The sequence below is a fragment of the Vigna unguiculata genome, unplaced genomic scaffold (assembly GCF_037176805.1).
Source record: "Vigna unguiculata cultivar grain cowpea cultivar isolate G323 ecotype 2 unplaced genomic scaffold, ASM3717680v1 ptg000026l_ERROPOS8192196, whole genome shotgun sequence".
Classification (NCBI taxonomy): domain Eukaryota; kingdom Viridiplantae; phylum Streptophyta; class Magnoliopsida; order Fabales; family Fabaceae; genus Vigna; species Vigna unguiculata.
The window spans coordinates 73,409-91,063 of NW_028196670.1; the positions used below are offsets into that span (position 1 = coordinate 73,409).

Here is a 17,655-nt window from a genome sequence, read left to right on the forward strand (position 1 = left end):
ACTACCAAAATCTCTTCAGACCAAAACAACCCACCTCACCTCCCCGTGCCCCCGCGCCGCGCCAAGTGTTCAAACTTAGGCCCAATGCGAAACCCATATGTACATTGATCGTGCAATACTTCACAGGTGCGATCATACCAGCACTAATGCACCGGATCCCATCAGAACTCTGCAGTTAAGCGTGCTTGGGCGAGAGTAGTACTAGGATGGGTGACCTCCTGGGAAGTCCTCGTGTTGCACCTCTTTTTTACGTTATTTTCTTTTCCCACGTTCTTTTCATCACTGTTTTCTTTTGCAATCAAATCCTAAATTATCACCTAAATCATTCCAACTGACTACTACCAAAATCTCTTCAGACCAAAACAACCCACCTCACGTCCCCGTGCCCCCGCGCCGCGCCAAGTGTTCAAACTTAGGCCCAATGCGAAACCCATATGTACATTGATCGTGCAATACTTCACAGGTGCGATCATACCAGCACTAATGCACCGGATCCCATCAGAACTCCGCAGTTAAGCGTGCTTGGGCGAGAGTAGTACTAGGATGGGTGACCTCCTGGGAAGTCCTCGTGTTGCACCTCTTTTTTACGTTATTTTCTTTTCCCACGTTCTTTTCATCACTGTTTTCTTTTGCAATCAAATCCTAAATTATCACCTAAATCATTCCAACTGACTACTACCAAAATCTCTTCAGACCAAAACAACCCACCTCACGTCCCCGTGCCCCCGCGCCGCGCCAAGTGTTCAAACTTAGGCCCAATGCGAAACCCATATGTATATTGATCGTGCAATACTTCACAGGTGCGATCATACCAGCACTAATGCACCGGATCCCATCAGAACTCCGCAGTTAAGCGTGCTTGGGCGAGAGTAGTACTAGGATGGGTGACCTCCTGGGAAGTCCTCGTGTTGCACCTCTTTTTTACGTTATTTTCTTTTCCCACGTTCTTTTCATCACTGTTTTCTTTTGCAATCAAATCCTAAATTATCACCTAAATCATTCCAACTGACTACTACCAAAATCTCTTCAGACCAAAACAACCCACCTCACGTCCCCGTGCCCCCGCGCCGCGCCAAGTGTTCAAACTTAGGCCCAATGCGAAACCCATATGTACATTGATCGTGCAATACTTCACAGGTGCGATCATACCAGCACTAATGCACCGGATCCCATCAGAACTCCGCAGTTAAGCGTGCTTGGGCGAGAGTAGTACTAGGATGGGTGACCTCCTGGGAAGTCCTCGTGTTGCACCTCTTTTTTACGTTATTTTCTTTTCCCACGTTCTTTTCATCACTGTTTTCTTTTGCAATCAAATCCTAAATTATCACCTAAATCATTCCAACTGACTACTACCAAAATCTCTTCAGACCAAAACAACCCACCTCACCTCCCCGTGCCCCCGCGCCGCGCCAAGTGTTCAAACTTAGGCCCAATGCGAAACCCATATGTACATTGATCGTGCAATACTTCACAGGTGCGATCATACCAGCACTAATGCACCGGATCCCATCAGAACTTCGCAGTTAAGCGTGCATGGGCGAGAGTAGTACTAGGATGGGTGACCTCCTGGGAAGTCCTCGTGTTGCACCTCTTTTTTACGTTATTTTCTTTTCCCACGTTCTTTTCATCACTGTTTTCTTTTGCAATCAAATCCTAAATTATCACCTAAATCATTCCAACTGACTACTACCAAAATCTCTTCAGACCAAAACAACCCACCTCACGTCCCCGTGCCCCCGCGCCGCGCCAAGTGTTCAAACTTAGGCCCAATGCGAAACCCATATGTACATTGATCGTGCAATACTTCACAGGTGCGATCATACCAGCACTAATGCACCGGATCCCATCAGAACTCCGCAGTTAAGCGTGCTTGGGCGAGAGTAGTACTAGGATGGGTGACCTCCTGGGAAGTCCTCGTGTTGCACCTCTTTTTTACGTTATTTTCTTTTCCCACGTTCTTTTCATCACTGTTTTCTTTTGCAATCAAATCCTAAATTATCACCTAAATCATTCCAACTGACTACTACCAAAATCTCTTCAGACCAAAACAACCCACCTCACGTCCCCGTGCCCCCGCGCCGCGCCAAGTGTTCAAACTTAGGCCCAATGCGAAACCCATATGTACATTGATCGTGCAATACTTCACAGGTGCGATCATACCAGCACTAATGCACCGGATCCCATCAGAACTCCGCAGTTAAGCGTGCTTGGGCGAGAGTAGTACTAGGATGGGTGACCTCCTGGGAAGTCCTCGTGTTGCACCTCTTTTTTACGTTATTTTCTTTTCCCAATACTTCACAGGTGCGATCATACCAGCACTAATGCACCGGATCCCATCAGAACTTCGCAGTTAAGCGTGCTTGGGCGAGAGTAGTACTAGGATGGGTGACCTCCTGGGAAGTCCTCGTGTTGCACCTCTTTTTTACGTTATTTTCTTTTCCCACGTTCTTTTCATCACTGTTTTCTTTTGCAATCAAATCCTAAATTGTCACCTAAATCATTCCAACTGACTACTACCAAAATCTCTTCAGACCAAAACAACCCACCTCACGTCCCCGTGCCCCCGCGCCGCGCCAAGTGTTCAAACTTAGGCCCAATGCGAAACCCATATGTACATTGATCGTGCAATACTTCACAGGTGCGATCATACCAGCACTAATGCACCGGATCCCATCAGAACTCCGCAGTTAAGCGTGCTTGGGCGAGAGTAGTACTAGGATGGGTGACCTCCTGGGAAGTCCTCGTGTTGCACCTCTTTTTTACGTTATTTTCTTTTCCCACGTTCTTTTCATCACTGTTTTCTTTTGCAATCAAATCCTAAATTATCACCTAAATCATTCCAACTGACTACTACCAAAATCTCTTCAGACCAAAACAACCCACCTCACCTCCCCGTGCCCCCGCGCCGCGCCAAGTGTTCAAACTTAGGCCCAATGCGAAACCCATATGTACATTGATCGTGCAATACTTCACAGGTGCGATCATACCAGCACTAATGCACCGGATCCCATCAGAACTTCGCAGTTAAGCGTGCATGGGCGAGAGTAGTACTAGGATGGGTGACCTCCTGGGAAGTCCTCGTGTTGCACCTCTTTTTTACGTTATTTTCTTTTCCCACGTTCTTTTCATCACTGTTTTCTTTTGCAATCAAATCCTAAATTATCACCTAAATCATTCCAACTGACTACTACCAAAATCTCTTCAGACCAAAACAACCCACCTCACGTCCCCGTGCCCCCGCGCCGCGCCAAGTGTTCAAACTTAGGCCCAATGCGAAACCCATATGTACATTGATCGTGCAATACTTCACAGGTGCGATCATACCAGCACTAATGCACCGGATCCCATCAGAACTCCGCAGTTAAGCGTGCTTGGGCGAGAGTAGTACTAGGATGGGTGACCTCCTGGGAAGTCCTCGTGTTGCACCTCTTTTTTACGTTATTTTCTTTTCCCACGTTCTTTTCATCACTGTTTTCTTTTGCAATCAAATCCTAAATTATCACCTAAATCATTCCAACTGACTACTACCAAAATCTCTTCAGACCAAAACAACCCACCTCACGTCCCCGTGCCCCCGCGCCGCGCCAAGTGTTCAAACTTAGGCCCAATGCGAAACCCATATGTACATTGATCGTGCAATACTTCACAGGTGCGATCATACCAGCACTAATGCACCGGATCCCATCAGAACTCCGCAGTTAAGCGTGCTTGGGCGAGAGTAGTACTAGGATGGGTGACCTCCTGGGAAGTCCTCGTGTTGCACCTCTTTTTTACGTTATTTTCTTTTCCCACGTTCTTTTCATCACTGTTTTCTTTTGCAATCAAATCCTAAATTATCACCTAAATCATTCCAACTGACTACTACCAAAATCTCTTCAGACCAAAACAACCCACCTCACGTCCCCGTGCCCCCGCGCCGCGCCAAGTGTTCAAACTTAGGCCCAATGCGAAACCCATATGTACATTGATCGTGCAATACTTCACAGGTGCGATCATACCAGCACTAATGCACCGGATCCCATCAGAACTTCGCAGTTAAGCGTGCATGGGCGAGAGTAGTACTAGGATGGGTGACCTCCTGGGAAGTCCTCGTGTTGCACCTCTTTTTTACGTTATTTTCTTTTCCCACGTTCTTTTCATCACTGTTTTCTTTTGCAATCAAATCCTAAATTATCACCTAAATCATTCCAACTGACTACTACCAAAATCTCTTCAGACCAAAACAACCCACCTCACGTCCCCGTGCCCCCGCGCCGCGCCAAGTGTTCAAACTTAGGCCCAATGCGAAACCCATATGTACATTGATCGTGCAATACTTCACAGGTGCGATCATACCAGCACTAATGCACCGGATCCCATCAGAACTCCGCAGTTAAGCGTGCTTGGGCGAGAGTAGTACTAGAATGGGTGACCTCCTGGGAAGTCCTCGTGTTGCACCTCTTTTTTACGTTATTTTCTTTTCCCACGTTCTTTTCATCACTGTTTTCTTTTGCAATCAAATCCTAAATTATCACCTAAATCATTCCAACTGACTACTACCAAAATCTCTTCAGGCCAAAACAACCCACCTCACGTCCCCGTGCCCCCGCGCCGCGCCAAGTGTTCAAACTTAGGCCCAATGCGAAACCCATATGTACATTGATCGTGCAATACTTCACAGGTGCGATCATACCAGCACTAATGCACCGGATCCCATCAGAACTTCGCAGTTAAGCGTGCATGGGCGAGAGTAGTACTAGGATGGGTGACCTCCTGGGAAGTCCTCGTGTTGCACCTCTTTTTTACGTTATTTTCTTTTCCCACGTTCTTTTCATCACTGTTTTCTTTTGCAATCAAATCCTAAATTATCACCTAAATCATTCCAACTGACTACTACCAAAATCTCTTCAGACCAAAACAACCCACCTCACGTCCCCGTGCCCCCGCGCCGCGCCAAGTGTTCAAACTTAGGCCCAATGCGAAACCCATATGTACATTGATCGTGCAATACTTCACAGGTGCGATCATACCAGCACTAATGCACCGGATCCCATCAGAACTCCGCAGTTAAGCGTGCTTGGGCGAGAGTAGTACTAGGATGGGTGACCTCCTGGGAAGTCCTCGTGTTGCACCTCTTTTTTACGTTATTTTCTTTTCCCACGTTCTTTTCATCACTGTTTTCTTTTGCAATCAAATCCTAAATTATCACCTAAATCATTCCAACTGACTACTACCAAAATCTCTTCAGACCAAAACAACCCACCTCACCTCCCCGTGCCCCCGCGCCGCGCCAAGTGTTCAAACTTAGGCCCAATGCGAAACCCATATGTACATTGATCGTGCAATACTTCACAGGTGCGATCATACCAGCACTAATGCACCGGATCCCATCAGAACTTCGCAGTTAAGCGTGCATGGGCGAGAGTAGTACTAGGATGGGTGACCTCCTGGGAAGTCCTCGTGTTGCACCTCTTTTTTACGTTATTTTCTTTTCCCACGTTCTTTTCATCACTGTTTTCTTTTGCAATCAAATCCTAAATTATCACCTAAATCATTCCAACTGACTACTACCAAAATCTCTTCAGACCAAAACAACCCACCTCACGTCCCCGTGCCCCCGCGCCGCGCCAAGTGTTCAAACTTAGGCCCAATGCGAAACCCATATGTACATTGATCGTGCAATACTTCACAGGTGCGATCATACCAGCACTAATGCACCGGATCCCATCAGAACTCCGCAGTTAAGCGTGCTTGGGCGAGAGTAGTACTAGGATGGGTGACCTCCTGGGAAGTCCTCGTGTTGCACCTCTTTTTTACGTTATTTTCTTTTCCCACGTTCTTTTCATCACTGTTTTCTTTTGCAATCAAATCCTAAATTATCACCTAAATCATTCCAACTGACTACTACCAAAATCTCTTCAGACCAAAACAACCCACCTCACGTCCCCGTGCCCCCGCGCCGCGCCAAGTGTTCAAACTTAGGCCCAATGCGAAACCCATATGTACATTGATCGTGCAATACTTCACAGGTGCGATCATACCAGCACTAATGCACCGGATCCCATCAGAACTCCGCAGTTAAGCGTGCTTCGGCGAGAGTAGTACTAGGATGGGTGACCTCCTGGGAAGTCCTCGTGTTGCACCTCTTTTTTACGTTATTTTCTTTTCCCACGTTCTTTTCATCACTGTTTTCTTTTGCAATCAAATCCTAAATTATCACCTAAATCATTCCAACTGACTACTACCAAAATCTCTTCAGACCAAAACAACCCACCTCACCTCCCCGTGCCCCCGCGCCGCGCCAAGTGTTCAAACTTAGGCCCAATGCGAAACCCATATGTACATTGATCGTGCAATACTTCACAGGTGCGATCATACCAGCACTAATGCACCGGATCCCATCAGAACTCCGCAGTTAAGCGTGCTTGGGCGAGAGTAGTACTAGGATGGGTGACCTCCTGGGAAGTCCTCGTGTTGCACCTCTTTTTTACGTTATTTTCTTTTCCCACGTTCTTTTCATCACTGTTTTCTTTTGCAATCAAATCCTAAATTATCACCTAAATCATTCCAACTGACTACTACCAAAATCTCTTCAGACCAAAACAACCCACCTCACGTCCCCGTGCCCCCGCGCCGCGCCAAGTGTTCAAACTTAGGCCCAATGCGAAACCCATATGTACATTGATCGTGCAATACTTCACAGGTGCGATCATACCAGCACTAATGCACCGGATCCCATCAGAACTTCGCAGTTAAGCGTGCATGGGCGAGAGTAGTACTAGGATGGGTGACCTCCTGGGAAGTCCTCGTGTTGCACCTCTTTTTTACGTTATTTTCTTTTCCCACGTTCTTTTCATCACTGTTTTCTTTTGCAATCAAATCCTAAATTATCACCTAAATCATTCCAACTGACTACTACCAAAATCTCTTCAGACCAAAACAACCCACCTCACGTCCCCGTGCCCCCGCGCCGCGCCAAGTGTTCAAACTTAGGCCCAATGCGAAACCCATATGTACATTGATCGTGCAATACTTCACAGGTGCGATCATACCAGCACTAATGCACCGGATCCCATCAGAACTCCGCAGTTAAGCGTGCTTGGGCGAGAGTAGTACTAGGATGGGTGACCTCCTGGGAAGTCCTCGTGTTGCACCTCTTTTTTACGTTATTTTCTTTTCCCACGTTCTTTTCATCACTGTTTTCTTTTGCAATCAAATCCTAAATTATCACCTAAATCATTCCAACTGACTACTACCAAAATCTCTTCAGACCAAAACAACCCACCTCACGTCCCCGTGCCCCCGCGCCGCGCCAAGTGTTCAAACTTAGGCCCAATGCGAAACCCATATGTACATTGATCGTGCAATACTTCACAGGTGCGATCATACCAGCACTAATGCACCGGATCCCATCAGAACTCCGCAGTTAAGCGTGCTTCGGCGAGAGTAGTACTAGGATGGGTGACCTCCTGGGAAGTCCTCGTGTTGCACCTCTTTTTTACGTTATTTTCTTTTCCCACGTTCTTTTCATCACTGTTTTCTTTTGCAATCAAATCCTAAATTATCACCTAAATCATTCCAACTGACTACTACCAAAATCTCTTCAGACCAAAACAACCCACCTCACCTCCCCGTGCCCCCGCGCCGCGCCAAGTGTTCAAACTTAGGCCCAATGCGAAACCCATATGTACATTGATCGTGCAATACTTCACAGGTGCGATCATACCAGCACTAATGCACCGGATCCCATCAGAACTCCGCAGTTAAGCGTGCTTGGGCGAGAGTAGTACTAGGATGGGTGACCTCCTGGGAAGTCCTCGTGTTGCACCTCTTTTTTACGTTATTTTCTTTTCCCACGTTCTTTTCATCACTGTTTTCTTTTGCAATCAAATCCTAAATTATCACCTAAATCATTCCAACTGACTACTACCAAAATCTCTTCAGACCAAAACAACCCACCTCACGTCCCCGTGCCCCCGCGCCGCGCCAAGTGTTCAAACTTAGGCCCAATGCGAAACCCATATGTACATTGATCGTGCAATACTTCACAGGTGCGATCATACCAGCACTAATGCACCGGATCCCATCAGAACTTCGCAGTTAAGCGTGCATGGGCGAGAGTAGTACTAGGATGGGTGACCTCCTGGGAAGTCCTCGTGTTGCACCTCTTTTTTACGTTATTTTCTTTTCCCACGTTCTTTTCATCACTGTTTTCTTTTGCAATCAAATCCTAAATTATCACCTAAATCATTCCAACTGACTACTACCAAAATCTCTTCAGACCAAAACAACCCACCTCACGTCCCCGTGCCCCCGCGCCGCGCCAAGTGTTCAAACTTAGGCCCAATGCGAAACCCATATGTACATTGATCGTGCAATACTTCACAGGTGCGATCATACCAGCACTAATGCACCGGATCCCATCAGAACTCCGCAGTTAAGCGTGCTTGGGCGAGAGTAGTACTAGGATGGGTGACCTCCTGGGAAGTCCTCGTGTTGCACCTCTTTTTTACGTTATTTTCTTTTCCCACGTTCTTTTCATCACTGTTTTCTTTTGCAATCAAATCCTAAATTATCACCTAAATCATTCCAACTGACTACTACCAAAATCTCTTCAGACCAAAACAACCCACCTCACGTCCCCGTGCCCCCGCGCCGCGCCAAGTGTTCAAACTTAGGCCCAATGCGAAACCCATATGTACATTGATCGTGCAATACTTCACAGGTGCGATCATACCAGCACTAATGCACCGGATCCCATCAGAACTCCGCAGTTAAGCGTGCTTGGGCGAGAGTAGTACTAGGATGGGTGACCTCCTGGGAAGTCCTCGTGTTGCACCTCTTTTTTACGTTATTTTCTTTTCCCACGTTCTTTTCATCACTGTTTTCTTTTGCAATCAAATCCTAAATTATCACCTAAATCATTCCAACTGACTACTACCAAAATCTCTTCAGACCAAAACAACCCACCTCACGTCCCCGTGCCCCCGCGCCGCGCCAAGTGTTCAAACTTAGGCCCAATGCGAAACCCATATGTACATTGATCGTGCAATACTTCACAGGTGCGATCATACCAGCACAAATGCACCGGATCCCATCAGAACTCCGCAGTTAAGCGTGCTTGGGCGAGAGTAGTACTAGGATGGGTGACCTCCTGGGAAGTCCTCGTGTTGCACCTCTTTTTTACGTTATTTTCTTTTCCCACGTTCTTTTCATCACTGTTTTCTTTTGCAATCAAATCCTAAATTATCACCTAAATCATTCCAACTGACTACTACCAAAATCTCTTCAGACCAAAACAACCCACCTCACGTCCCCGTGCCCCCGCGCCGCGCCAAGTGTTCAAACTTAGGCCCAATGCGAAACCCATATGTACATTGATCGTGCAATACTTCACAGGTGCGATCATACCAGCACTAATGCACCGGATCCCATCAGAACTCCGCAGTTAAGCGTGCTTGGGCGAGAGTAGTACTAGGATGGGTGACCTCCTGGGAAGTCCTCGTGTTGCACCTCTTTTTTACGTTATTTTCTTTTCCCACGTTCTTTTCATCACTGTTTTCTTTTGCAATCAAATCCTAAATTATCACCTAAATCATTCCAACTGACTACTACCAAAATCTCTTCAGACCAAAACAACCCACCTCACGTCCCCGTGCCCCCGCGCCGCGCCAAGTGTTCAAACTTAGGCCCAATGCGAAACCCATATGTACATTGATCGTGCAATACTTCACAGGTGCGATCATACCAGCACTAATGCACCGGATCCCATCAGAACTCCGCAGTTAAGCGTGCTTGGGCGAGAGTAGTACTAGGATGGGTGACCTCCTGGGAAGTCCTCGTGTTGCACCTCTTTTTTACGTTATTTTCTTTTCCCACGTTCTTTTCATCACTGTTTTCTTTTGCAATCAAATCCTAAATTATCACCTAAATCATTCCAACTGACTACTACCAAAATCTCTTCAGACCAAAACAACCCACCTCACGTCCCCGTGCCCCCGCGCCGCGCCAAGTGTTCAAACTTAGGCCCAATGCGAAACCCATATGTACATTGATCGTGCAATACTTCACAGGTGCGATCATACCAGCACTAATGCACCGGATCCCATCAGAACTCCGCAGTTAAGCGTGCTTGGGCGAGAGTAGTACTAGGATGGGTGACCTCCTGGGAAGTCCTCGTGTTGCACCTCTTTTTTACGTTATTTTCTTTTCCCACGTTCTTTTCATCACTGTTTTCTTTTGCAATCAAATCCTAAATTATCACCTAAATCATTCCAACTGACTACTACCAAAATCTCTTCAGACCAAAACAACCCACCTCACGTCCCCGTGCCCCCGCGCCGCGCCAAGTGTTCAAACTTAGGCCCAATGCGAAACCCATATGTACATTGATCGTGCAATACTTCACAGGTGCGATCATACCAGCACTAATGCACCGGATCCCATCAGAACTCCGCAGTTAAGCGTGCTTCGGCGAGAGTAGTACTAGGATGGGTGACCTCCTGGGAAGTCCTCGTGTTGCACCTCTTTTTTACGTTATTTTCTTTTCCCACGTTCTTTTCATCACTGTTTTCTTTTGCAATCAAATCCTAAATTATCACCTAAATCATTCCAACTGACTACTACCAAAATCTCTTCAAACCAAAACAACCCACCTCACGTCCCCGTGCCCCCGCGCCGCGCCAAGTGTTCAAACTTAGGCCCAATGCGAAACCCATATGTACATTGATCGTGCAATACTTCACAGGTGCGATCATACCAGCACTAATGCACCGGATCCCATCAGAACTCCGCAGTTAAGCGTGCTTGGGCGAGAGTAGTACTAGGATGGGTGACCTCCTGGGAAGTCCTCGTGTTGCACCTCTTTTTTACGTTATTTTCTTTTCCCACGTTCTTTTCATCACTGTTTTCTTTTGCAATCAAATCCTAAATTATCACCTAAATCATTCCAACTGACTACTACCAAAATCTCTTCAGACCAAAACAACCCACCTCACGTCCCCGTGCCCCCGCGCCGCGCCAAGTGTTCAAACTTAGGCCCAATGCGAAACCCATATGTACATTGATCGTGCAATACTTCACAGGTGCGATCATACCAGCACTAATGCACCGGATCCCATCAGAACTCCGCAGTTAAGCGTGCTTGGGCGAGAGTAGTACTAGGATGGGTGACCTCCTGGGAAGTCCTCGTGTTGCACCTCTTTTTTACGTTATTTTCTTTTCCCACGTTCTTTTCATCACTGTTTTCTTTTGCAATCAAATCCTAAATTATCACCTAAATCATTCCAACTGACTACTACCAAAATCTCTTCAGACCAAAACAACCCACCTCACGTCCCCGTGCCCCCGCGCCGCGCCAAGTGTTCAAACTTAGGCCCAATGCGAAACCCATATGTACATTGATCGTGCAATACTTCACAGGTGCGATCATACCAGCACTAATGCACCGGATCCCATCAGAACTCCGCAGTTAAGCGTTCTTGGGCGAGAGTAGTACTAGGATGGGTGACCTCCTGGGAAGTCCTCGTGTTGCACCTCTTTTTTACGTTATTTTCTTTTCCCACGTTCTTTTCATCACTGTTTTCTTTTGCAATCAAATCCTAAATTATCACCTAAATCATTCCAACTGACTACTACCAAAATCTCTTCAGACCAAAACAACCCACCTCACGTCCCCGTGCCCCCGCGCCGCGCCAAGTGTTCAAACTTAGGCCCAATGCGAAACCCATATGTACATTGATCGTGCAATACTTCACAGGTGCGATCATACCAGCACTAATGCACCGGATCCCATCAGAACTCCGCAGTTAAGCGTGCTTGGGCGAGAGTAGTACTAGGATGGGTGACCTCCTGGGAAGTCCTCGTGTTGCACCTCTTTTTTACGTTATTTTCTTTTCCCACGTTCTTTTCATCACTGTTTTCTTTTGCAATCAAATCCTAAATTATCACCTAAATCATTCCAACTGACTACTACCAAAATCTCTTCAGACCAAAACAACCCACCTCACGTCCCCGTGCCCCCGCGCCGCGCCAAGTGTTCAAACTTAGGCCCAATGCGAAACCCATATGTACATTGATCGTGCAATACTTCACAGGTGCGATCATACCAGCACTAATGCACCGGATCCCATCAGAACTCCGCAGTTAAGCGTGCTTGGGCGAGAGTAGTACTAGGATGGGTGACCTCCTGGGAAGTCCTCGTGTTGCACCTCTTTTTTACGTTATTTTCTTTTCCGACGTTCTTTTCATCACTGTTTTCTTTTGCAATCAAATCCTAAATTATCACCTAAATCATTCCAACTGACTACTACCAAAATCTCTTCAGACCAAAACAACCCACCTCACGTCCCCGTGCCCCCGCGCCGCGCCAAGTGTTCAAACTTAGGCCCAATGCGAAACCCATATGTACATTGATCGTGCAATACTTCACAGGTGCGATCATACCAGCACTAATGCACTGGATCCCATCAGAACTCCGCAGTTAAGCGTGCTTGGGCGAGAGTAGTACTAGGATGGGTGACCTCCTGGGAAGTCCTCGTGTTGCACCTCTTTTTTACGTTATTTTCTTTTCCCACGTTCTTTTCATCACTGTTTTCTTTTGCAATCAAATCCTAAATTATCACCTAAATCATTCCAACTGACTACTACCAAAATCTCTTCAGACCAAAACAACCCACCTCACGTCCCCGTGCCCCCGCGCCGCGCCAAGTGTTCAAACTTAGGCCCAATGCGAAACCCATATGTACATTGATCGTGCAATACTTCACAGGTGCGATCATACCAGCACTAATGCACCGGATCCCATCAGAACTCCGCAGTTAAGCGTGCTTGGGCGAGAGTAGTACTAGGATGGGTGACCTCCTGGGAAGTCCTCGTGTTGCACCTCTTTTTTACGTTATTTTCTTTTCCCACGTTCTTTTCATCACTGTTTTCTTTTGCAATCAAATCCTAAATTATCACCTAAATCATTCCAACTGACTACTACCAAAATCTCTTCAGACCAAAACAACCCACCTCACGTCCCCGTGCCCCCGCGCCGCGCCAAGTGTTCAAACTTAGGCCCAATGCGAAACCCATATGTACATTGATCGTGCAATACTTCACAGGTGCGATCATACCAGCACTAATGCACCGGATCCCATCAGAACTCCGCAGTTAAGCGTGCTTGGGCGAGAGTAGTACTAGGATGGGTGACCTCCTGGGAAGTCCTCGTGTTGCACCTCTTTTTTACGTTATTTTCTTTTCCCACGTTCTTTTCATCACTGTTTTCTTTTGCAATCAAATCCTAAATTATCACCTAAATCATTCCAACTGACTACTACCAAAATCTCTTCAGACCAAAACAACCCACCTCACGTCCCCGTGCCTCCGCGCCGCGCCAAGTGTTCAAACTTAGGCCCAATGCGAAACCCATATGTACATTGATCGTGCAATACTTCACAGGTGCGATCATACCAGCACTAATGCACCGGATCCCATCAGAACTCCGCAGTTAAGCGTGCTTGGGCGAGAGTAGTACTAGGATGGGTGACCTCCTGGGAAGTCCTCGTGTTGCACCTCTTTTTTACGTTATTTTCTTTTCCTACGTTCTTTTCATCACTGTTTTCTTTTGCAATCAAATCCTAAATTATCACCTAAATCATTCCAACTGACTACTACCAAAATCTCTTCAGACCAAAACAACCCACCTCACGTCCCCGTGCCCCTGCGCCGCGCCAAGTGTTCAAACTTAGGCCCAATGCGAAACCCATATGTACATTGATCGTGCAATACTTCACAGGTGCGATCATACCAGCACTAATGCACCGGATCCCATCAGAACTCCGCAGTTAAGCGTGCTTGGGCGAGAGTAGTACTAGGATGGGTGACCTCCTGGGAAGTCCTCGTGTTGCACCTCTTTTTTACGTTATTTTCTTTTCCCACGTTCTTTTCATCACTGTTTTCTTTTGCAATCAAATCCTAAATTATCACCTAAATCATTCCAACTGACTACTACCAAAATCTCTTCAGACCAAAACAACCCACCTCACGTCCCCGTGCCCCCGCGCCGCGCCAAGTGTTCAAACTTAGGCCCAATGCGAAACCCATATGTACATTGATCGTGCAATACTTCACAGGTGCGATCATACCAGCACTAATGCACCGGATCCCATCAGAACTCCGCAGTTAAGCGTGCTTGGGCGAGAGTAGTACTAGGATGGGTGACCTCCTGGGAAGTCCTCGTGTTGCACCTCTTTTTTACGTTATTTTCTTTTCCCACGTTCTTTTCATCACTGTTTTCTTTTGCAATCAAATCCTAAATTATCACCTAAATCATTCCAACTGACTACTACCAAAATCTCTTCAGACCAAAACAACCCACCTCACGTCCCCGTGCCCCCGCGCCGCGCCAAGTGTTCAAACTTAGGCCCAATGCGAAACCCATATGTACATTGATCGTGCAATACTTCACAGGTGCGATCATACCAGCACTAATGCACCGGATCCCATCAGAACTCCGCAGTTAAGCGTGCTTGGGCGAGAGTAGTACTAGGATGGGTGACCTCCTGGGAAGTCCTCGTGTTGCACCTCTTTTTTACGTTATTTTCTTTTCCCACGTTCTTTTCATCACTGTTTTCTTTTGCAATCAAATCCTAAATTATCACCTAAATCATTCCAACTGACTACTACCAAAATCTCTTCAGACCAAAACAACCCACCTCACGTCCCCGTGCCCCCGCGCCGCGCCAAGTGTTCAAACTTAGGCCCAATGCGAAACCCATATGTACATTGATCGTGCAATACTTCACAGGTGCGATCATACCAGCACTAATGCACCGGATCCCATCAGAACTCCGCAGTTAAGCGTGCTTGGGCGAGAGTAGTACTAGGATGGGTGACCTCCTGGGAAGTCCTCGTGTTGCACCTCTTTTTTACGTTATTTTCTTTTCCCACGTTCTTTTCATCACTGTTTTCTTTTGCAATCAAATCCTAAATTATCACCTAAATCATTCCAACTGACTACTACCAAAATCTCTTCAGACCAAAACAACCCACCTCACGTCCCCGTGCCCCCGCGCCGCGCCAAGTGTTCAAACTTAGGCCCAATGCGAAACCCATATGTACATTGATCGTGCAATACTTCACAGGTGCGATCATACCAGCACTAATGCACCGGATCCCATCAGAACTCCGCAGTTAAGCGTGCTTCGGCGAGAGTAGTACTAGGATGGGTGACCTCCTGGGAAGTCCTCGTGTTGCACCTCTTTTTTACGTTATTTTCTTTTCCCACGTTCTTTTCATCACTGTTTTCTTTTGCAATCAAATCCTAAATTATCACCTAAATCATTCCAACTGACTACTACCAAAATCTCTTCAGACCAAAACAACCCACCTCACGTCCCCGTGCCCCCGCGCCGCGCCAAGTGTTCAAACTTAGGCCCAATGCGAAACCCATATGTACATTGATCGTGCAATACTTCACAGGTGCGATCATACCAGCACTAATGCACCGGATCCCATCAGAACTCCGCAGTTAAGCGTGCTTGGGCGAGAGTAGTACTAGGATGGGTGACCTCCTGGGAAGTCCTCGTGTTGCACCTCTTTTTTACGTTATTTTCTTTTCCCACGTTCTTTTCATCACTGTTTTCTTTTGCAATCAAATCCTAAATTATCACCTAAATCATTCCAACTGACTACTACCAAAATCTCTTCAGACCAAAACAACCCACCTCACGTCCCCGTGCCCCCGCGCCGCGCCAAGTGTTCAAACTTAGGCCCAATGCGAAACCCATATGTACATTGATCGTGCAATACTTCACAGGTGCGATCATACCAGCACTAATGCACCGGATCCCATCAGAACTCCGCAGTTAAGCGTGCTTCGGCGAGAGTAGTACTAGGATGGGTGACCTCCTGGGAAGTCCTCGTGTTGCACCTCTTTTTTACGTTATTTTCTTTTCCCACGTTCTTTTCATCACTGTTTTCTTTTGCAATCAAATCCTAAATTATCACCTAAATCATTCCAACTGACTACTACCAAAATCTCTTCAGACCAAAACAACCCACCTCACGTCCCCGTGCCCCCGCGCCGCGCCAAGTGTTCAAACTTAGGCCCAATGCGAAACCCATATGTACATTGATCGTGCAATACTTCACAGGTGCGATCATACCAGCACTAATGCACCGGATCCCATCAGAACTCCGCAGTTAAGCGTGCTTGGGCGAGAGTAGTACTAGGATGGGTGACCTCCTGGGAAGTCCTCGTGTTGCACCTCTTTTTTACGTTATTTTCTTTTCCCACGTTCTTTTCATCACTGTTTTCTTTTGCAATCAAATCCTAAATTATCACCTAAATCATTCCAACTGACTACTACCAAAATCTCTTCAGACCAAAACAACCCACCTCACCTCCCCGTGCCCCCGCGCCGCGCCAAGTGTTCAAACTTAGGCCCAATGCGAAACCCATATGTACATTGATCGTGCAATACTTCACAGGTGCGATCATACCAGCACTAATGCACCGGATCCCATCAGAACTCCGCAGTTAAGCGTGCTTGGGCGAGAGTAGTACTAGGATGGGTGACCTCCTGGGAAGTCCTCGTGTTGCACCTCTTTTTTACGTTATTTTCTTTTCCCACGTTCTTTTCATCACTGTTTTCTTTTGCAATCAAATCCTAAATTATCACCTAAATCATTCCAACTGACTACTACCAAAATCTCTTCAGACCAAAACGACCCACCTCACGTCCCCGTGCCCCCGCGCCGCGCCAAGTGTTCAAACTTAGGCCCAATGCGAAACCCATATGTACATTGATCGTGCAATACTTCACAGGTGCGATCATACCAACACTAATGCACCGGATCCCATCAGAACTCCGCAGTTAAGCGTGCTTGGGCGAGAGTAGTACTAGGATGGGTGACCTCCTGGGAAGTCCTCGTGTTGCACCTCTTTTTTACGTTATTTTCTTTTCCCTCGTTCTTTTCATCACTGTTTTCTTTTGCAATCAAATCCTAAATTATCACCTAAATCATTCCAACTGACTACTACCAAAATCTCTTCAGACCAAAACAACCCACCTCACGTCCCCGTGCCCCCGCGCCGCGCCAAGTGTTCAAACTTAGGCCCAATGCGAAACCCATATGTACATTGATCGTGCAATACTTCACAGGTGCGATCATACCAGCACTAATGCACCGGATCCCATCAGAACTCCGCAGTTAAGCGTGCTTGGGCGAGAGTAGTACTAGGATGGGTGACCTCCTGGGAAGTCCTCGTGTTGCACCTCTTTTTTACGTTATTTTCTTTTCCCACGTTCTTTTCATCACTGTTTTCTTTTGCAATCAAATCCTAAATTATCACCTAAATCATTCCAACTGACTACTACCAAAATCTCTTCAGACCAAAACAACCCACCTCACGTCCCCGTGCCCCCGCGCCGCGCCAAGTGTTCAAACTTAGGCCCAATGCGAAACCCATATGTACATTGATCGTGCAATACTTCACAGGTGCGATCATACCAGCACTAATGCACCGGATCCCATCAGAACTCCGCAGTTAAGCGTGCTTGGGCGAGAGTAGTACTAGGATGGGTGACCTCCTGGGAAGTCCTCGTGTTGCACCTCTTTTTTACGTTATTTTCTTTTCCCACGTTCTTTTCATCACTGTTTTCTTTTGCAATCAAATCCTAAATTATC

At 46.8% G+C, this 17,655-nt stretch overlaps 53 non-coding genes across 53 annotated transcripts; all 53 read left to right on the forward strand.

Moving 5' to 3' along the window:
- Nucleotides 1–124: 124 nt before the first annotated feature.
- On the forward strand, nucleotides 125–243 carry LOC146878919 (5S ribosomal RNA). The gene has a single exon (XR_014988979.1). It is a non-coding gene; the product is annotated as a 5S ribosomal RNA (ribosomal RNA).
- Nucleotides 244–461: 218 nt separating this feature from the next.
- LOC146878920 (5S ribosomal RNA) lies at nucleotides 462–580 on the forward strand. Its single transcript, XR_014988767.1, has one exon. It is a non-coding gene; the product is annotated as a 5S ribosomal RNA (ribosomal RNA).
- A 218-nt stretch (nucleotides 581–798) lies between these two features.
- On the forward strand, nucleotides 799–917 carry LOC146878921 (5S ribosomal RNA). The gene has a single exon (XR_014988769.1). It is a non-coding gene; the product is annotated as a 5S ribosomal RNA (ribosomal RNA).
- A 218-nt stretch (nucleotides 918–1,135) lies between these two features.
- LOC146878922 (5S ribosomal RNA) lies at nucleotides 1,136–1,254 on the forward strand. Its single transcript, XR_014988770.1, has one exon. It is a non-coding gene; the product is annotated as a 5S ribosomal RNA (ribosomal RNA).
- Nucleotides 1,255–1,472: 218 nt separating this feature from the next.
- LOC146878923 (5S ribosomal RNA) lies at nucleotides 1,473–1,591 on the forward strand. Its single transcript, XR_014989057.1, has one exon. It is a non-coding gene; the product is annotated as a 5S ribosomal RNA (ribosomal RNA).
- A 218-nt stretch (nucleotides 1,592–1,809) lies between these two features.
- LOC146878924 (5S ribosomal RNA) lies at nucleotides 1,810–1,928 on the forward strand. The gene has a single exon (XR_014988771.1). It is a non-coding gene; the product is annotated as a 5S ribosomal RNA (ribosomal RNA).
- Nucleotides 1,929–2,146: 218 nt separating this feature from the next.
- On the forward strand, nucleotides 2,147–2,265 carry LOC146878925 (5S ribosomal RNA). The gene has a single exon (XR_014988772.1). It is a non-coding gene; the product is annotated as a 5S ribosomal RNA (ribosomal RNA).
- Nucleotides 2,266–2,299: 34 nt separating this feature from the next.
- LOC146878926 (5S ribosomal RNA) lies at nucleotides 2,300–2,418 on the forward strand. The gene has a single exon (XR_014989027.1). It is a non-coding gene; the product is annotated as a 5S ribosomal RNA (ribosomal RNA).
- A 218-nt stretch (nucleotides 2,419–2,636) lies between these two features.
- LOC146878927 (5S ribosomal RNA) lies at nucleotides 2,637–2,755 on the forward strand. Its single transcript, XR_014988773.1, has one exon. It is a non-coding gene; the product is annotated as a 5S ribosomal RNA (ribosomal RNA).
- A 218-nt stretch (nucleotides 2,756–2,973) lies between these two features.
- LOC146878928 (5S ribosomal RNA) lies at nucleotides 2,974–3,092 on the forward strand. Its single transcript, XR_014989058.1, has one exon. It is a non-coding gene; the product is annotated as a 5S ribosomal RNA (ribosomal RNA).
- A 218-nt stretch (nucleotides 3,093–3,310) lies between these two features.
- Nucleotides 3,311–3,429, forward strand: LOC146878929 (5S ribosomal RNA). Its single transcript, XR_014988774.1, has one exon. It is a non-coding gene; the product is annotated as a 5S ribosomal RNA (ribosomal RNA).
- Nucleotides 3,430–3,647: 218 nt separating this feature from the next.
- LOC146878930 (5S ribosomal RNA) lies at nucleotides 3,648–3,766 on the forward strand. The gene has a single exon (XR_014988775.1). It is a non-coding gene; the product is annotated as a 5S ribosomal RNA (ribosomal RNA).
- A 218-nt stretch (nucleotides 3,767–3,984) lies between these two features.
- On the forward strand, nucleotides 3,985–4,103 carry LOC146878931 (5S ribosomal RNA). Its single transcript, XR_014989059.1, has one exon. It is a non-coding gene; the product is annotated as a 5S ribosomal RNA (ribosomal RNA).
- Nucleotides 4,104–4,321: 218 nt separating this feature from the next.
- LOC146878932 (5S ribosomal RNA) lies at nucleotides 4,322–4,440 on the forward strand. Its single transcript, XR_014988970.1, has one exon. It is a non-coding gene; the product is annotated as a 5S ribosomal RNA (ribosomal RNA).
- A 218-nt stretch (nucleotides 4,441–4,658) lies between these two features.
- On the forward strand, nucleotides 4,659–4,777 carry LOC146878933 (5S ribosomal RNA). The gene has a single exon (XR_014989061.1). It is a non-coding gene; the product is annotated as a 5S ribosomal RNA (ribosomal RNA).
- Nucleotides 4,778–4,995: 218 nt separating this feature from the next.
- LOC146878934 (5S ribosomal RNA) lies at nucleotides 4,996–5,114 on the forward strand. The gene has a single exon (XR_014988776.1). It is a non-coding gene; the product is annotated as a 5S ribosomal RNA (ribosomal RNA).
- Nucleotides 5,115–5,332: 218 nt separating this feature from the next.
- On the forward strand, nucleotides 5,333–5,451 carry LOC146878935 (5S ribosomal RNA). The gene has a single exon (XR_014989062.1). It is a non-coding gene; the product is annotated as a 5S ribosomal RNA (ribosomal RNA).
- Nucleotides 5,452–5,669: 218 nt separating this feature from the next.
- LOC146878936 (5S ribosomal RNA) lies at nucleotides 5,670–5,788 on the forward strand. Its single transcript, XR_014988777.1, has one exon. It is a non-coding gene; the product is annotated as a 5S ribosomal RNA (ribosomal RNA).
- A 218-nt stretch (nucleotides 5,789–6,006) lies between these two features.
- Nucleotides 6,007–6,125, forward strand: LOC146878937 (5S ribosomal RNA). Its single transcript, XR_014989111.1, has one exon. It is a non-coding gene; the product is annotated as a 5S ribosomal RNA (ribosomal RNA).
- A 218-nt stretch (nucleotides 6,126–6,343) lies between these two features.
- Nucleotides 6,344–6,462, forward strand: LOC146878938 (5S ribosomal RNA). Its single transcript, XR_014988778.1, has one exon. It is a non-coding gene; the product is annotated as a 5S ribosomal RNA (ribosomal RNA).
- Nucleotides 6,463–6,680: 218 nt separating this feature from the next.
- On the forward strand, nucleotides 6,681–6,799 carry LOC146878939 (5S ribosomal RNA). The gene has a single exon (XR_014989063.1). It is a non-coding gene; the product is annotated as a 5S ribosomal RNA (ribosomal RNA).
- Nucleotides 6,800–7,017: 218 nt separating this feature from the next.
- Nucleotides 7,018–7,136, forward strand: LOC146878940 (5S ribosomal RNA). Its single transcript, XR_014988780.1, has one exon. It is a non-coding gene; the product is annotated as a 5S ribosomal RNA (ribosomal RNA).
- A 218-nt stretch (nucleotides 7,137–7,354) lies between these two features.
- LOC146878941 (5S ribosomal RNA) lies at nucleotides 7,355–7,473 on the forward strand. The gene has a single exon (XR_014989112.1). It is a non-coding gene; the product is annotated as a 5S ribosomal RNA (ribosomal RNA).
- Nucleotides 7,474–7,691: 218 nt separating this feature from the next.
- LOC146878942 (5S ribosomal RNA) lies at nucleotides 7,692–7,810 on the forward strand. The gene has a single exon (XR_014988781.1). It is a non-coding gene; the product is annotated as a 5S ribosomal RNA (ribosomal RNA).
- Nucleotides 7,811–8,028: 218 nt separating this feature from the next.
- LOC146878943 (5S ribosomal RNA) lies at nucleotides 8,029–8,147 on the forward strand. Its single transcript, XR_014989064.1, has one exon. It is a non-coding gene; the product is annotated as a 5S ribosomal RNA (ribosomal RNA).
- A 218-nt stretch (nucleotides 8,148–8,365) lies between these two features.
- Nucleotides 8,366–8,484, forward strand: LOC146878944 (5S ribosomal RNA). The gene has a single exon (XR_014988782.1). It is a non-coding gene; the product is annotated as a 5S ribosomal RNA (ribosomal RNA).
- Nucleotides 8,485–8,702: 218 nt separating this feature from the next.
- On the forward strand, nucleotides 8,703–8,821 carry LOC146878945 (5S ribosomal RNA). Its single transcript, XR_014988783.1, has one exon. It is a non-coding gene; the product is annotated as a 5S ribosomal RNA (ribosomal RNA).
- A 218-nt stretch (nucleotides 8,822–9,039) lies between these two features.
- On the forward strand, nucleotides 9,040–9,158 carry LOC146878946 (5S ribosomal RNA). Its single transcript, XR_014988965.1, has one exon. It is a non-coding gene; the product is annotated as a 5S ribosomal RNA (ribosomal RNA).
- Nucleotides 9,159–9,376: 218 nt separating this feature from the next.
- On the forward strand, nucleotides 9,377–9,495 carry LOC146878947 (5S ribosomal RNA). The gene has a single exon (XR_014988784.1). It is a non-coding gene; the product is annotated as a 5S ribosomal RNA (ribosomal RNA).
- Nucleotides 9,496–9,713: 218 nt separating this feature from the next.
- LOC146878948 (5S ribosomal RNA) lies at nucleotides 9,714–9,832 on the forward strand. The gene has a single exon (XR_014988785.1). It is a non-coding gene; the product is annotated as a 5S ribosomal RNA (ribosomal RNA).
- A 218-nt stretch (nucleotides 9,833–10,050) lies between these two features.
- LOC146878949 (5S ribosomal RNA) lies at nucleotides 10,051–10,169 on the forward strand. Its single transcript, XR_014988786.1, has one exon. It is a non-coding gene; the product is annotated as a 5S ribosomal RNA (ribosomal RNA).
- Nucleotides 10,170–10,387: 218 nt separating this feature from the next.
- LOC146878950 (5S ribosomal RNA) lies at nucleotides 10,388–10,506 on the forward strand. The gene has a single exon (XR_014989113.1). It is a non-coding gene; the product is annotated as a 5S ribosomal RNA (ribosomal RNA).
- Nucleotides 10,507–10,724: 218 nt separating this feature from the next.
- On the forward strand, nucleotides 10,725–10,843 carry LOC146878951 (5S ribosomal RNA). Its single transcript, XR_014988787.1, has one exon. It is a non-coding gene; the product is annotated as a 5S ribosomal RNA (ribosomal RNA).
- A 218-nt stretch (nucleotides 10,844–11,061) lies between these two features.
- LOC146878952 (5S ribosomal RNA) lies at nucleotides 11,062–11,180 on the forward strand. The gene has a single exon (XR_014988788.1). It is a non-coding gene; the product is annotated as a 5S ribosomal RNA (ribosomal RNA).
- Nucleotides 11,181–11,398: 218 nt separating this feature from the next.
- On the forward strand, nucleotides 11,399–11,517 carry LOC146878953 (5S ribosomal RNA). Its single transcript, XR_014989041.1, has one exon. It is a non-coding gene; the product is annotated as a 5S ribosomal RNA (ribosomal RNA).
- A 218-nt stretch (nucleotides 11,518–11,735) lies between these two features.
- On the forward strand, nucleotides 11,736–11,854 carry LOC146878954 (5S ribosomal RNA). The gene has a single exon (XR_014988789.1). It is a non-coding gene; the product is annotated as a 5S ribosomal RNA (ribosomal RNA).
- A 218-nt stretch (nucleotides 11,855–12,072) lies between these two features.
- LOC146878955 (5S ribosomal RNA) lies at nucleotides 12,073–12,191 on the forward strand. The gene has a single exon (XR_014988791.1). It is a non-coding gene; the product is annotated as a 5S ribosomal RNA (ribosomal RNA).
- A 218-nt stretch (nucleotides 12,192–12,409) lies between these two features.
- On the forward strand, nucleotides 12,410–12,528 carry LOC146878956 (5S ribosomal RNA). The gene has a single exon (XR_014988998.1). It is a non-coding gene; the product is annotated as a 5S ribosomal RNA (ribosomal RNA).
- A 218-nt stretch (nucleotides 12,529–12,746) lies between these two features.
- Nucleotides 12,747–12,865, forward strand: LOC146878957 (5S ribosomal RNA). Its single transcript, XR_014988792.1, has one exon. It is a non-coding gene; the product is annotated as a 5S ribosomal RNA (ribosomal RNA).
- Nucleotides 12,866–13,083: 218 nt separating this feature from the next.
- Nucleotides 13,084–13,202, forward strand: LOC146878958 (5S ribosomal RNA). Its single transcript, XR_014988793.1, has one exon. It is a non-coding gene; the product is annotated as a 5S ribosomal RNA (ribosomal RNA).
- Nucleotides 13,203–13,420: 218 nt separating this feature from the next.
- LOC146878959 (5S ribosomal RNA) lies at nucleotides 13,421–13,539 on the forward strand. Its single transcript, XR_014988794.1, has one exon. It is a non-coding gene; the product is annotated as a 5S ribosomal RNA (ribosomal RNA).
- A 218-nt stretch (nucleotides 13,540–13,757) lies between these two features.
- LOC146878960 (5S ribosomal RNA) lies at nucleotides 13,758–13,876 on the forward strand. Its single transcript, XR_014988795.1, has one exon. It is a non-coding gene; the product is annotated as a 5S ribosomal RNA (ribosomal RNA).
- A 218-nt stretch (nucleotides 13,877–14,094) lies between these two features.
- LOC146878961 (5S ribosomal RNA) lies at nucleotides 14,095–14,213 on the forward strand. The gene has a single exon (XR_014988796.1). It is a non-coding gene; the product is annotated as a 5S ribosomal RNA (ribosomal RNA).
- Nucleotides 14,214–14,431: 218 nt separating this feature from the next.
- On the forward strand, nucleotides 14,432–14,550 carry LOC146878962 (5S ribosomal RNA). Its single transcript, XR_014988797.1, has one exon. It is a non-coding gene; the product is annotated as a 5S ribosomal RNA (ribosomal RNA).
- Nucleotides 14,551–14,768: 218 nt separating this feature from the next.
- On the forward strand, nucleotides 14,769–14,887 carry LOC146878963 (5S ribosomal RNA). The gene has a single exon (XR_014988798.1). It is a non-coding gene; the product is annotated as a 5S ribosomal RNA (ribosomal RNA).
- Nucleotides 14,888–15,105: 218 nt separating this feature from the next.
- LOC146878964 (5S ribosomal RNA) lies at nucleotides 15,106–15,224 on the forward strand. Its single transcript, XR_014989114.1, has one exon. It is a non-coding gene; the product is annotated as a 5S ribosomal RNA (ribosomal RNA).
- A 218-nt stretch (nucleotides 15,225–15,442) lies between these two features.
- On the forward strand, nucleotides 15,443–15,561 carry LOC146878965 (5S ribosomal RNA). Its single transcript, XR_014988799.1, has one exon. It is a non-coding gene; the product is annotated as a 5S ribosomal RNA (ribosomal RNA).
- Nucleotides 15,562–15,779: 218 nt separating this feature from the next.
- Nucleotides 15,780–15,898, forward strand: LOC146878966 (5S ribosomal RNA). Its single transcript, XR_014989115.1, has one exon. It is a non-coding gene; the product is annotated as a 5S ribosomal RNA (ribosomal RNA).
- A 218-nt stretch (nucleotides 15,899–16,116) lies between these two features.
- Nucleotides 16,117–16,235, forward strand: LOC146878967 (5S ribosomal RNA). Its single transcript, XR_014988800.1, has one exon. It is a non-coding gene; the product is annotated as a 5S ribosomal RNA (ribosomal RNA).
- A 218-nt stretch (nucleotides 16,236–16,453) lies between these two features.
- Nucleotides 16,454–16,572, forward strand: LOC146878968 (5S ribosomal RNA). Its single transcript, XR_014988802.1, has one exon. It is a non-coding gene; the product is annotated as a 5S ribosomal RNA (ribosomal RNA).
- Nucleotides 16,573–16,790: 218 nt separating this feature from the next.
- On the forward strand, nucleotides 16,791–16,909 carry LOC146878969 (5S ribosomal RNA). Its single transcript, XR_014989032.1, has one exon. It is a non-coding gene; the product is annotated as a 5S ribosomal RNA (ribosomal RNA).
- A 218-nt stretch (nucleotides 16,910–17,127) lies between these two features.
- On the forward strand, nucleotides 17,128–17,246 carry LOC146878970 (5S ribosomal RNA). Its single transcript, XR_014988803.1, has one exon. It is a non-coding gene; the product is annotated as a 5S ribosomal RNA (ribosomal RNA).
- A 218-nt stretch (nucleotides 17,247–17,464) lies between these two features.
- Nucleotides 17,465–17,583, forward strand: LOC146878971 (5S ribosomal RNA). Its single transcript, XR_014988804.1, has one exon. It is a non-coding gene; the product is annotated as a 5S ribosomal RNA (ribosomal RNA).
- The last annotated feature ends 72 nt before the right edge of the window (nucleotides 17,584–17,655 follow it).